Source organism: Chrysemys picta, unplaced genomic scaffold (assembly GCF_011386835.1).
Source record: "Chrysemys picta bellii isolate R12L10 unplaced genomic scaffold, ASM1138683v2 scaf732, whole genome shotgun sequence".
NCBI lineage: Eukaryota > Metazoa > Chordata > Testudines > Emydidae > Chrysemys > Chrysemys picta.
Window position 1 is genome coordinate 8,443 of NW_027053439.1, and position 10,648 is coordinate 19,090.

Consider the following 10,648-nt stretch of genomic DNA (forward strand, 5'->3'; position numbering starts at 1 on the left):
ATGACTTGGGGCAAGATCTCAACTTCCCCGGAACCCACTTCACTGCTGGCAGAATCCCTCCTGCCACCCCTGCTAGAGCCGCCTCCCTGGTCAACCTGGGTGGGGGTGGAGAAGAGGGTTCTGATAACTTGAGCTGTGGTTTGGTGGTGGAACATCTGTCAAGGGCACTGAGAGGGAGGTAGCAGCAGCTCACCCTTCAAGGAGGGGATTTGGCACTGGAGGTTACTAGAAAGGACAAGAAGACTCCATTCTGGGGTTCAGGAGGTGAATTCATCCCTCAGCGGTGGGCAGGTGCTGAGTGGAAATACTGCTGGTTCCAGGTGCCCTTAATTGCCCCTGATTCCTCGGGGCATTTGAGTCTCTGACAGGTTCTCGTTCCCTTGCAGCAGGAGGACATCACGGCCAAAGTGATGCACCCGCATCATCCGCCACTTGCGCCAGGTGCCTGAGACACTGCATGGGTTGTTCCTCTGAGTCTTTCAGCAACTCCCGCTCCCTGCTGCAGGTACTGCTCTGTCTCACTGTAAATGGGGAACTAGTGGAAGGGGAAATGGAGCCCCCTGGCACTCACTAAAAGGGAAAGTGGTGGATTCTCCATCTCTTGATGTCATTGAATGAAGACTAGATGCCTTTCTGGAATGTGTGTGCCCAAAAAGTAACTATTGTACTATACAGGAGGCCTATGATATGCAGGGGCTTAGATGAGATGCTCTAAAGGTCTCTTGTGGCCATAAAGTCTACAAATTTTGGAAACACTGAGTGTAGTATTGGGAGCAGCCTGTGATGTTTTACTGTCTAGCCGGCTTGCTTCCTAGAATGAAGACGCATTGAGTGGGGTGATCCACAGAGAGTACCTGTGTCAAGGCTGTATCCCCACTTTGAAGTTTAGGGTACAAATGTAGGGGCCTGCATGAAAACTTCTAAGCTTAACCACCATCCCAAGGCTAATTTCCTCCCCTGGGTAGCCTTGAGAAACCTTTCACCAATTCCCTGGTGAATACAGATCCAACCCCCTTGGATCTTAAAACAAGGAGAAATTAACCATCCCCCCTCCTTCCTCCCACCAACTCCTGGTGAATCAAGATCCAAACTCCTTGGATCTTAAAACAAGGAAAAATCAATCAGGTTCTTATAAATAAGGCTTTTAATTAAAGAAAAAGGTAAAAATCATCTCTGTAAAATCAGTATGGAAATTAACCTTACAGGGTAATCAAACTTAAAGAGCTCAGAGGACTCCCCTCTAGTCTTAGGTTCAAAGTACAGCAAACAAAGATAAACACTCTAGTAAAAGGTACATTTACAAGTTGAGAAAACAAAGGAAAACTAACACGCCTTGTTTGAAATAGGAGAGACTTGTTTAGAAAGATGTGGAGAACCTGGATTGATGTCTGGTCCCTCTCAGTCCCGAGGGCGAACACCCACACAAACAAAGAACACAAACAAAAGCCTTCCCCTCCCCAAGATTTGAAAGTATCTTGTCCCCTTATTGGTCCTTTAGGTCAGATGCCAGCCAGGTTACCTGAGCTTCTTAACCCTTTAGAGGGAAAAGGATTTTGGAGTCTCTGGCCAGGAGGGATTTTATAGTACTGTACACAGGACAGCTGTTACCCTTCCCTTTATAGTTATGACAACCTCAAACCTTCAAAGTGTCAGGCCAGCAGCAGGACATTAGCACTTGAGAGTTTGGTTGGGTGTGGCAGTGACATCACAAAGGCCTTTTGCAGGATGTCAGCTTATTGGTCAAATGTGTTAGGGAGGTGGTGAGCTCAGAGAGAGATGCTGACATCAGCCTGGCAGGACAGGAGCACAGGGCCAGGGAAACCTCAGAGACCCCTGTGGCTTTGCTTCAGCAAGTCTCCTTCTCGAGGTCTCTCTTTGAGGACTGAGAGAGTATTAGGGTTCACGTACGTGAGTGCGTGCAGGAGCCTCTTTCGAGTTTTCTCCTTTCCTTTTACTGATTTTACTAGAAAACAGACGTCCCTGTTTAGAAGGTAAGAGCCTCCAAGAGGTTTTGGCAGCTGCTCAGTCTGATCCATCTGGTGCCAGCTGAATTCTAGGCATGGAAAACAGTAGTTTAAGATGGCAGAATTTTATTCCATCCCTTGGATTTTGTGCCGTAGAATCACTGGGGACATTAGGGTTTGTCCTTTTTGTTTTACCTTTTCCTCCATCCCTCCTTCCTTTCTCTTCATCTCTTACTTCTTTTGTCCTTTCTCCTGTTCCTCGAAAACTGTGGGGTTGAAATAGTGTTTGGACTCCACTAACACTAGATGCTGCCATCCTGTGGCTTAGCATGAGTGTCTGGGATGACTTGGGTCAAGATCTCAACTTCCCCGCAACCCACTTCACTGCTGCCAGAATCCCTCCTGCCCCCCCTGCTAGAGCCGCCTCCCTGGCCAACCTGGGTGGGGGTGGAGAACAGTGTTTTTTTCATACATTCATAGATTATCGGACTGGAAGGGACCTCGAGAGGTCATCGAGTCCAGTCCCCTGCCCGCGTGGCAGGACCAAATACCATCTAGACCATCCCTGATAGACATTTATCTAACCTACTCTTAAATATCTCAAGAGATGGAGATTCCACAACCTCCCTCGGCAATTTATTCCAGTGTTTAACCACCCTGACAGTTAGGAACTTTTTCCTAATGTCCAACCTAGACCTCCCTTGCTGCACTTTAAACCCATTGCTTCTGGTTCTATCCTTAGAGGCTAAGGTGAACAAGTTTTCTCCCTCCTCCTTATGACACCCTTTTAAATACCTGAAAACTGCTATCATGTCTCCTCTCAGTCTTCTCTTTTCCAAACTAAACAAAGCCAATTCTTTCAGCCTTCCTTCATAGGTCATGTTCTCAAGACCTTTAATCATTCTTGTTGCTCTTCTCTGGACCCTTTCCAATTTCTCCACATCTTTTTTAAAATGCGGTGCCCAGAACTGGACACAATACTCCAGCTGAGGCCTAACCAGAGCAGAGTAGAGCGGAAGAATGACTTCTCGTGTCTTGCTCACAACACACCTGTTAATACATCCCAGAATCAGGTTTGCTTTTTTTGCAACAGCATCACACTGTTGACTCATATTTAGCTTGTGGTCCACTATAACCCCTAGATCCCTTTCTGCCGTACTCCTTCCTAGACAGTCTCTTCCCATTCTGTATGTGTGAAACTGATTGTTCCTTCCTAAGTGGAGCACTTTGCATTTGTCTTTGTTAAACTTCATCCTGTTTAACTCAGACCATTTCTCCAATTTGTCCAGATCATTTTGAATTATGACCCTGTCCTCCAAAGCAGTTGCAATCCCTCCCAGTTTGGTATCATCCGCAAACTTAATAAGCGTACTTTCTATGCCAATATCTAAGTCGTTGATGAAGATATTGAACAGCGCCGGTCCCAAAACAGACCCCTGCGATACCCCACTCGTTATGGCTTTCCAGCAGGATTGGGAACTATTAATAACAACTCTCTGAGTACGGTTATCCAGCCAGTTATGCACCCACCTTATAGTAGCCCCATCTAAATTGTATTTGCCTAGTTTATCAATAAGAATATCATGCGAGACCGTATGAAATGCCTTACTAAAGTCTAGGTATACCACATCCACAGCCTCACCCTTATCCACAAGGCTCGTTATCCTATCAAAGAAAGCTATCAGATTGGTTTGACATGATTTGTTCTTCACAAATCCATGCTGGCTGTTCCCTATCACCTTACCACCTTCCAAGTGTTTGCAGATGATTTCCTTAATTACTTGCTCCATTATCTTCCCTGGCACAGAAGTTAAACTCACTGGGGTCTGTAGTTTCCTGGGTTGTTTTTATTTCCCTTTTTATAGATGGGCACTATATTTGCCCTTTTCCAGTCTTCTGGAATCTCTCCCGTCTCCCATGATTTTCCAAAGATAATAGCTAGAGGCTCAGATACCTCCTCTATTAGCTCCTTGAGTATTCTAGGATGCATTTCATCAGGCCCGGGTGACTTGCAGGCATCTAACTTTTCTAAGTGATTTTTAACTTGTTCTTTTTTTATTTTATCTGCTAAACCTACCCCCTTCCCATTAGCATTCACTATGTTAGGCATTCCTTCAGACTTCTCGGTGAAGACCGAAACAAAGAAGTCATTAAGCATCTCCGCCATTTCCAAGTTTCCTGTTACTGTTTCTCCCTCTTCACTAAGCAGTGGGCCTACCCTGTCTTTGGTCTTCCTCTTGCTTCTAATGTATTGATAAAAAGTCTTCTTGTTTCCCTTTATTCCCGTAGCTAGTTTGAGCTCATTTTGTGCCTTTGCCTTTCTAATCTTGCCCCTGCATTCCTGTGTTGTTTGCCTATATTCATCCTTTGTAATCTGTCCCAGTTTCCATTTTTTATATGACTCCTTTTTATTTTTTAGATCATGCAAGATCTCATGGTTAAGCCAAGGTGGTCTTTTGCCACATTTTCTATCTTTCCTAACCAGCGGAATAGCTTGCTTTTGGGCCCTTAATAGTGTCCCTTTGACAATCTGCCAACTCTCCTCAGTTGTTTTTCCCCTCAGTCTTGATTCCCATGGGACCTTACCTATCAGCTCTCTGAGCTTACCAAAATCTGCCTTCCTGAAATCCATTGTCTGTATTTTGCTGTTCTCCCTTCTACCCTTCCTTAGAATTGCAAACTCTATGATTTCATGATCACTTTCACCCAGGCTGCCTTCTACTTTCAAATTCTCAACGAGTTCCTCCCTATTTGTTAAAATCAAGTCTAGAACAGCTTCCCCCCAGTAGCTTTTTCAACCTTCTGAAATAAAAAGTTGTCTCCAATGCAGTCCAGGAATTTGTTGGATAGTCTGTGCCCCGCTGTGTTATTTTCCCAACATATAGCCGGATAGTTGAAGTCCCCCATCACCACCAAATGTTGGGCTTTGGATGATTTTGTTAGTTGCTTAAAAAAAGCCTCATCCACCTCTTCCACCTGGTTAGGTGGCCTGTAGTAGACTCCTAGCATGACATCTCCCTTGTTTTTTACCCCTTTTAGCCTAACCCAGAGACTCTCAACACTTCCGTCTCCTATGTCCATCTCTACCTCAGTCCAAGTGTGTACATTTTTAATATACAAGGCAACACCTCCTCCCTTTTTCCCCTGTCTATCCTTCCTGAGCAAGCTGTACCCATCCACACCAACATTCCAATCACGTGTATTATCCCACCAAGTTTCAGTGATGCCAACAATGTCATAGTTGTATTTATTTATTAGCACTTCCAGTTCTTCCTGCTTATTCCCCATACTTCTCGCATTTGTATATAGGCATCTAAGATACTGGTTTGATCTTTCCTCCCAGTTTTGTCCTGACCCTCCTTTCTCTCTGACAATATAGCCCACACTCCCTCTCGTTTTTGACCCATCTCCCCGGTCTCCATGTTCCCCACTTACCTTTGGGCTTTGCTCACCTGTCCCCGTCGAACCTAGTTTAAAGCCCTCCTCACTAGGTTAGCCAGTCTGTGTCCAAAGGTACTAATAACTTGAGCTGTGGTTTGGAGGTGGAACAGCTGTCAAGGGCACTGAGGGGGAGATAGCAGGAGCTCATCCTTCAAGGAGGGGGGTTGTCACTGGAGGTTACTAGAAAGGACAAGAAGACTCCATTCTGGGGTTCAGGAGGTGAATTTATCCCTCAGTGGTGGGCAGGTGATGGGTGGAAGTAGTGCTGGTTCCAGGTGCCCTTAATTCCCGCTGATTCCTCGGGGCGTTTGAGTCTCTGACAGGTTCTCGTTCCCTTGCAGCAGGAGGACGTCACGGCCAAAAGTGATGCACCAGCTCCGCATCATCCGGCACTTGCGCCAGATTCCTGAGACACTGCAGGGGCTGTGCCTCTGAGGCCATCAGCAACTCCCGCTCCCTGCTGCAGGTACTGCTCTGTCTCCCTGTAAATGGGGAGCTAGTGGAAGGGGAAATGGAGCCCCGTGGCACTCACCAAAAGGGAAAGTGGTGGATTCTACATCTCTTGATGTCATTGAAGGAAGACTAGATGCCTTTCTGCAAAGTGTGTGCCCAAAAAGTAACTATTGTACTATACAGCAAGCCTATGGTATGCAAGGGGTTAGATGAGATGCTCTAAAGGTCTCTTCTGGCCATAAAGTGTATTAATTTTGGAAACACTGAGTGTAGCATTGGGAGCAGCCTCTGATGTTTTACCGTCTAGCCGGCTTGCTTCCTAGAATGAACAGGCATTGAGTGGGGTGATCCACAGAGAGTAGCTGAAACCTTCAAAGTGTCAGCCCAGTAACAGGACATTAGCACTTCCGGGGAAGGGTGGGTGTGGCAGTGATATCACAAAGGCCTTTTGCAGGACGTCAGCCTATTGGTCAAAGGTGTTAGGGAGGTGGTGACCTCCGAGAGAGATGCTGACATCAGCCTGGCAGGACAGGAGCACAGGGCCAGGGAAACCTCAGAGACCCCTGTGGCTTTGCTTCAGCAAGTCTCCTTCTCGAGGTCTCTCTTTGAGGACTGAGAGAGTGTTAGGGTTGACGTATGTGAGTGTGAGCAGGAGCCTCTTTCGAGTTTTCTCCTTTCCTTTTGACGGATTTTACTAGAAAACAGACGTCCTGTTGAGAAGGTAAGAGCCTCCAAGAGGTTTTGGTACTTGCTCAGTCTGATCCACCTGGTGCCAGCTGAATTCTAGGCATGGAAAACAGTAGTTCAAGGTGGCAGAATTTTATAGTCCACCTGGGATTTTGTCCCGTAGAATCACTGGGGACATTAGGGTTTGTCCTTTTCGTTTTACCTTTTCCTCCATCCCTCCTTCCTTTCTCTTCATCTCTTACTTCTTTTGTCCTTTCTCCTGTTCCCCTCCCACCACCAGGAGTGGTGTGTGTGTGTGTGTGTGTTGCTGGGGGTGCTCTTCACCTCCCCTTGTGGGGAGTTCATCCAAAACTGTGGGGTTGAAATAGATAGATTCTAGGACTGGAAGGGACCTCCAGAGGTCATCGAGTCCAGTCCCCTGCCCGCATGGCAGGACCAAATACCATCTAGACCATCCCTGATAGACATTTATCTAACCTACTCTTAAATATCTCAAGAGATGGAGATTCCACAACCTCCCTAGGCAATTTATTCCAGTGTTTAACCACCCTGACAGTTAGGAACTTTTTCCTAATGTCCAACCTAGACGTCCCTTGCTGCAGTTTAGACCCATTGCTTCTGGTTCTATCCTTAGAGGCTAAGGTGAACAAGTTTTCTCCCTCCTCCTTATGACACCCTTTTAAATACCTGAAAACTGCTATCATGTCTCCTCTCAGTCTTCTCTTTTCCAAACTAAACAAAGCCAATTCTTTCAGCCTTCCTTCATAGGTCATGTTCTCAAGACCTTTAATCATTCTTGTTGCTCTTCTCTGGACCCTTTCCAATTTCTCCACATCTTTTTTAAAATGCGGTGCCCAGAACTGGACACAATACTCCAGCTGAGGCCAAACCAGAGCAGAGTAGAGCGGAAGAATGACTTCTCGTGTCTTGCTCACAACACACTTGTTAATACATCCCAGAATCAGGTTTGCTTTTTTTGCAACAGCATCACACTGTTGACTCATATTTAGCTTGTGGTCCACTATAGCCCCTAGATCCCTTTCTGCCGTACTCCTTCCTAGACAGTCTCTTCCCATTCTGTATGTGTGAAACTGATTGTTCCTTCCTAAGTGGAGCACTTTGCATTTGTCTTTGTTAAACTTCATCCTGTTTAACTCAGACCATTTCTCCAATTTGTCCAGATCATTTTGAATTATGACCCTGTCCTCCAAAGCAGTTGCAATCCCTCCCAGTTTGGTATCATCCGCAAACTTAATAAGCGTACTTTCTATGCCAATATCTAAGTCGTTGATGAAGATATTGAACAGCGCCGGTCCCAAAACAGACCCCTGCGATACCCCACTCGTTATGGCTTTCCAGCAGGATTGGGAACTATTAATAACAACTCTCTGAGTACGGTTATCCAGCCAGTTATGCACCCACCTTATAGTAGCCCCATCTAAATTGTATTTGCCTAGTTTATCAATAAAAATATCATGCGAGACCGTATCAAATGCCTTACTAAAGTCTAGGTATACCACATCCACAGCCTCACCCTTATCCACAAGGCTCGTTATCCTATCAAAGAAAGCTATCAGATTGGTTTGACATGATTTGTTCTTCACAAATCCATGCTGGCTGTTCCCTATCACCTTACCACCTTCCAAGTGTTTGCAGATGATTTCCTTAATTACTTGCTCCATTATCTTCCCTGGCACAGAAGTTAAACTCACTGGGGTCTGTAGTTTCCTGGGTTGTTTTTATTTCCCTTTTTATAGATGGGCACTATATTTGCCCTTTTCCAGTCTTCTGGAATCTCTCCCGTCTCCCATGATTTTCCAAAGATAATAGCTAGAGGCTCAGATACCTCCTCTATTAGCTCCTTGAGTATTCTAGGATGCATTTCATCAGGCCCGGGTGACTTGCAGGCATCTAACTTTTCTAAGTGATTTTTAACTTGTTCTTTTTTTATTTTATCTGCTAAACCTACCCCCTTCCCTTTAGCATTCACTATGTTAGGCATTCCTTCAGACTTCTCGGTGAAGACCGAAACAAAGAAGTCATTAAGCATCTCCGCCATTTCCAAGTTTCCTGTTACTGTTTCTCCCTCTTCACTAAGCAGCGGGCCTACCCTGTCTTTGGTCTTCCTCTTGCTTCTAATGTATTGATAAAAAGTCTTCTTGTTTCCCTTTATTCCCGTAGCTAGTTTGAGCTCATTTTGTGCCTTTGCCTTTCTAATCTTGCCCCTGCATTCCTGTGTTGTTTGCCTATATTCATCCTTTGTAATCTGTCCCAGTTTCCATTTTTTATATGACTCCTTTTTATTTTTTAGATCATGCAAGATCTCATGGTTAAGCCAAGGTGGTCTTTTGCCACATTTTCTATCTTTCCTAACCCGCGGAATAGCTTGCTTTTGGGCCCTTAATAGTGTCCCTTTGAAAAACTGCCAACTCTCCTCAGTTGTTTTTCCCCTCAGTCTTGATTCCCATGGGACCTTACCTATCAGCTCTCTGGGCTTACCAAAATCTGCCTTCCTGAAATCCATTGTCTCTATTTTGCTGTTCTCCCTTCTACCCTTCCTTAGAATTGCAAACTCTATGATTTATTAGCTTATGCTCTAATAAATTTGTTAGTCTCTAAGGTGCCACAAGTCCTCCTGTTCTTCTTTTTGCGGATACAGACTAACACGGCTGCTACTCTGAAACCTATGATTTCATGATCACTTTCACCCAGGCTGCCTTCTACTTTCAAATTCTCAACGAGTTCCTCCCTATTTGTTAAAATCAAGTCTAGAACAGCTTCCCCCCAGTAGCTTTTTCAACCTTCTGAAATAAAAAGTTGTCTCCAATGCAGTCCAGGAATTTGTTGGATAGTCTGTGCCCCGCTGTGTTATTTTCCCAACATATAGCCGGATAGTTGAAGTCCCCCATCACCACCAAATCTTGGGCTTTGGATGATTTTGTTAGTTGCTTAAAAAAAGCCTCATCCACCTCTTCCACCTGGTTAGGTGGCCTGTAGTAGACTCCTAGCATGACATCTCCCTTGTTTTTTACCCCTTTTAGCCTAACCCAGAGACTCTCAACACTTCCGTCTCCTATGTCCATCTCTACCTCAGTCCAAGTGTGTACATTTTTAATATACAAGGCAACACCTCCTCCCTTTTTCCCCTGTCTATCCTTCCTGAGCAAGCTGTACCCATCCACACCAACATTCCAATCACGTGTATTATCCCACCAAGTTTCAGTGATGCCAACAATGTCATAGTTGTATTTATTTATTAGCACTTCCAGTTCTTCCTGCTTATTCCCCATACTTCTCGCATTTGTATATAGACATCTAAGATACTGGTTTGATCTTTCCTCCCAGTTTTGTCCTGACCCTCCTTTCCCTCTGACAATATAGCCCACACTCCCTCTCATTTTTGACCCATCTCCCCGGTCTCCATGTTCCCCACTTACCTGTGGGCTTTGCTCACCTGTCCCCGTCGAACCTAGTTTAAAGCCCTCCTCACTAGGTTAGCCAGTCTGTGTCCAAAGGTACTAATAACTTGAGCTGTGATTTGGAGGTGGAACAGCTGTCAAGGGCACTGAGGGGGAGATAGCAGGAGCTCATCCTTCAAGGAGGGGGGTTGTCACTGGAGGTTACTAGAAAGGACAAGAAGACTCCATTCTGGGGTTCAGGAGGTGAATTTATCCCTCAGTGGTGGGCAGGTGATGGGTGGAAGTAGTGCTGGTTCCAGGTGCCCTTAATTCCCGCTGATTCCTCGGGGCGTTTGAGTCTCTGACAGGTTCTCGTTCCCTTGCAGCAGGAGGACGTCACGGCCAAAGCGATGCACCAGCTCCGCATCATCCGGCACTTGCGCCAGATTCCTGAGACACTGCAGGGGCTGTGCCTCTGAGGCCATCAGCAACTCCCGCTCCCTGCTGCAGGTACTGCTCTGGCTCACTGTAAATGGGGAGCTAGTGGAAGGGGAAATGGAGCCCCCTGGCCCTCACTAAAAGGGAAAGTGGTGGATTCTCCATCTCTTGATGTCATTGAAGGAAGACTAGATGCCTTTCTGCAATGTGTGTGCCCAAAAAGTAACTATTGTACTATACAGCAAGCCTATGGTATGCAAGGGGTTA

The 10,648-nt window shown here is 45.7% G+C and overlaps 1 long non-coding RNA gene across 1 annotated transcript; it reads left to right on the top strand.

The window, feature by feature from the left end:
• Positions 1–391: 391 nt before the first annotated feature.
• On the top strand, positions 392–10,447 carry LOC135979235 (uncharacterized). The gene is made up of 3 exons (XR_010596561.1): positions 392–505; positions 5,747–5,871; positions 10,330–10,447. It is a non-coding gene; the product is annotated as an uncharacterized LOC135979235 (long non-coding RNA).
• Positions 10,448–10,648: the final 201 nt, after the last annotated feature.